The 3653-nt window shown below is 38.1% G+C and overlaps 1 long non-coding RNA gene across 1 annotated transcript in view; it reads left to right on the top strand.

Moving 5' to 3' along the window:
• Positions 1-570, top strand: part of LOC111739042 — a 6905-nt gene extending 6335 nt beyond the window's left edge. The window contains exon 3 of the long non-coding RNA XR_002780078.1: positions 448-570. This is a non-coding gene — a long non-coding RNA (uncharacterized LOC111739042). The remainder of the gene's footprint in view (positions 1-447) is intronic.
• The last annotated feature ends 3083 nt before the right edge of the window (positions 571-3653 follow it).

Raw genomic sequence — 3653 nt, 5'->3', positions numbered from 1 at the left:
AAAAAAAAAACTAATTACATTCCTTAAAAGACACGTATTTCCTAACCCTGCCTCCTCCCTGATAAGCCGATCCAGACCCACACTGGCTGACTTGCTCTCACTCAGCCCAGTGGGTAAAACCATGCTCTTCGTGGTCACAGCCTTCACCATGACCTTTCCTTTCTATTAAGAAACAGACAGTAACATATTTAACACTTAGGGTCTGGGAGCTATTTAAGCTTAAAACTGAAGTCCATATAGCTAAAAAAAAAAAAAAAAAAACAACAAAAAACAACATTTCTTCTGAACACTGATTTTTATAATTTTCAACCAAATGTTAAACTTCTGAATTCTTTCATTTGTATACCAAGAATAAAAAAAGTTTACTAATATCACGTGGACAGAAACAAAAATAAAATGAACGTGTCATAGATTGCTGATCAGACATGCATTTTCCACCCACCCCAGGAGTCAATATTTCTCTCTCAGACTGTCTTCTGGAGTCTGAGGCCCTCGGAGCTGCGCAATTCGAAGTGGCGACAACGTAGCACCTTTCATCATCTGGCACGTCCTCCCCTGTAAGGAAAGTCCGATTCTTCCACCTTTTTGGGCCAGTGTTGGAACCGTTTCTCCAGCTCCAGCTGCCATGCTCCAGCTGTAATAACTAAGTACTATAGGTGAGTATATGCAAGTTCTAATGGTTTTTCAGATAAAGGCCTAAAATTGGTAGAGAGAGAGAAAAAAAAATCTCCCCACAGCCCCCAAAAGATAAGAAATGATGTCAAGGTAAACATGTCCTTGCTCGTGTGCGGACCACAACCTCCTGAACTTATAAAGGATGTTTTCTTAAGTAATCACTTTTCTTCTGATTAATGGACTTTATCTTGGATATACATACTAACTGTTAAGTTCATGTAAATTTTCCAGGTTAGAATTTTCCTGTTTTAAATGTATTAATGATTTGGGAAAATTGAGTCCTTTAAAACGGGAAAATTGAGTCCTTTAAATCTACGGGAAAATTGAGTCCTTTAAAACCCCAAGAACAAATGATCCTCTATCTGAATGGTTTTTATGCAGGTCCTCATAACTGAGTTCATTACTCACTAGATGTCAGTTATATATAAAATTCTTCTGTAATTGTTTGCACTGCTTGAAACTGTTCTTCAACAGGAACGGCAGGAAAATACAGGAGAAACAACGAGTTCCACTAATGGATACTACCGAATGAACACAGAGCTGCCATGAAAGTCACGGTCACCACGAAGCCAGGTAATCGCTGGTGCCAAATTTCTGTTTGCGTCACTGCTGCAAGCCCATCAGCGATGCCAAAGCATCTCATCAGTTCATTCAACCAATGTCTACTGAGCCCCAGTGTGACCCAGAGCTGGGAATGTTACAGCAAATGGGAAACGTCGTCTGTGAATGATTCACCAGTGCGGCAATTCTTGCCATCGATGTCTGTCAGGAGCAAGTGAACGGCTTTGCTTTATTTAGTGATATGAAGGGAATCTGAGAATCTTACAGCTAGGAGGCCTATTTGCTGTCCTAAGAAATACACAGAAATAACAAAATGGATTCTGCACAGAGAAGGAAACCATCACAAAATGAAAAGACAAACTAGTGAATGGAAGAAAATATTTGCAAATCATATATCTGATAAGAGGCTAATATTCAAAATATATAAAAAACTAATATAACTCAATAGAAAACAAAACGAAACAAAATAAACAATCTGATTTAAAAAATGGGCAGAGGATCTGAACAGACATTTTTCCAAAGAAGACATATAGATGGCTAATACATCTATGAAAAGATGCTCGACATCACCAGTCATCAGGGAAAAGCAAATCAAAACCACAATGAGACATTGCCTCATACCTGTTATATGACTATTATCAAAAAGAGAAGAGATAACAAGTACTGCAGAGAATGTGGAGAAAAAGGAACTCTGTGCCTATTGGTGAGAACGTAAATTGGTGCAGCTACTATGGAAAACAGTATGGAGGTTCCTCAGAAAGTTAAAAATAGAACTACTTTATGATTCAGCAATTTCACTTCTGGGTATTCATCTGAAGAAAATGAAAATACTAAATTGAAAAGATATATGAAACCCCATGTTCACTGAAGCATTATCTCCAATAGCCAAGGTATAAAAACAACCTAAGTGTCCATTGTTGAATAAATGGATAAAGAAGATATGGTATGGAATAAAATATTATTCAGCCAGAAAAAAGAAGGAAATCTTGTCATTTACAGACATGGGGCATTATGCTAAGTGAAATAAGTCAGACAGAGAAAGGCGAATACCACAGTATCTCACTTATACGTGGAATTTAAAAATAACAACAAAACAAAACAATAAGCCAGGCTCATAGATAAAGAGAACAGGTTGGTGGTTGCCGGAGGTGGAGGGAGGGGAGTGAGTGGGTGACGGGGGTTGGGAGAAATGGGGAAAGTGGTCAAAAGGTACAAACTTCCAGTTATAAAGTAATCAAGTCATGAGGTGTGATCCGCAGCACGGTGACTGCAGTTAATAATACTGTATTACATATCTGAAAATTGCTAAGAGAGATCTTAAAAGTCCTCATCACAAGAAAAAAAAATATTTTGTAGATATGTATGGTGACAGACATCAACTAGACTTATTGTGGTGATCGTTTTGCAACATGTACAAATTTCAAATCATTATGTTGTGCATCTGAGGCTAATATAATGTTATCTATCAATTATACATTAATAAAAAGGTAAAAATTTAAAAAACACCAACAAAAAACTTCAAATCATGTACAGAGAGCATTGAACTAGATCAATCAAGTAGGATTCCTCAACCTCAGTACCGCTGATATTTTGGGCCAGATAATTCTTCGTTGTGCGATGTCTGTGCGTTGCAGGATGTTAAGTTACATACTTGGTCTCTGCCTACTAGATGCAAGCAGTACCCCCACCCCAGTTATGACAACCAAAAATGTCTTCAGACACTGTCATATGTTCCCTGGGGGACAAAATTGCCTCCGGTCAAGTATCACTGAAATAGGTCACTACTTATATCTCTTGAAACTAGGATTTTGTATTTCAAAAGGGAAGAAGCTGGAAAGAGGGAAAGTAAGTATGAATATAGTGTCTCTTTGAATAAAACTTCCAAATTGTCAATAGGTGATCACAAAGAGTGAAATAATTTTCAGCCCCGCACCGCCCCCGCCACACACACACTTTTCCCCTCTATTTTATGATAGAAAGCCCCATATGGATACACCTTTATCATGACCTGCTGTATATTCTGAAAAGAATCACATGTGGTTCCATTTTGTAAGAAAATGTTCCTTCTCCTAAAGCTATTGGTAATGAGGACAAAGAATGAAGCATTCTCTCCTGATTCAGGCTAGATGATTAATTACCTCTGTGGAACAGCAATGCGGCAGCTGCGTCTGCCAAGTGTCCCTGGGACCATAATTAACCCAGAAGGTCCTCCAGAGGGAATCAGACCAGAAGCCAAGGGAACATAATTAAATCCCTTGCAGTTTTAAAGGTGCTCAAGTCCTAGATTCTTAACAAAATTCAGTTCTCCTGTTTTTGTCCAAGGTCTTCCTAATAATCTAGCTTTGTATTACTCAATATTGATGTAAAGTTATAAAAAAAAAAAAAAGCCAGGTATAGAGGAGTGTCTATGGGCTGCT

The sequence above is a fragment of the Pteropus vampyrus genome, unplaced genomic scaffold (assembly GCF_000151845.1).
Source record: "Pteropus vampyrus isolate Shadow unplaced genomic scaffold, Pvam_2.0 Scaffold46, whole genome shotgun sequence".
Lineage (NCBI taxonomy): Eukaryota > Metazoa > Chordata > Mammalia > Chiroptera > Pteropodidae > Pteropus > Pteropus vampyrus.
The sequence above is the reverse complement of the archived record's forward strand: the minus strand, read 5'-3'. Positions and strand labels throughout refer to the sequence as shown.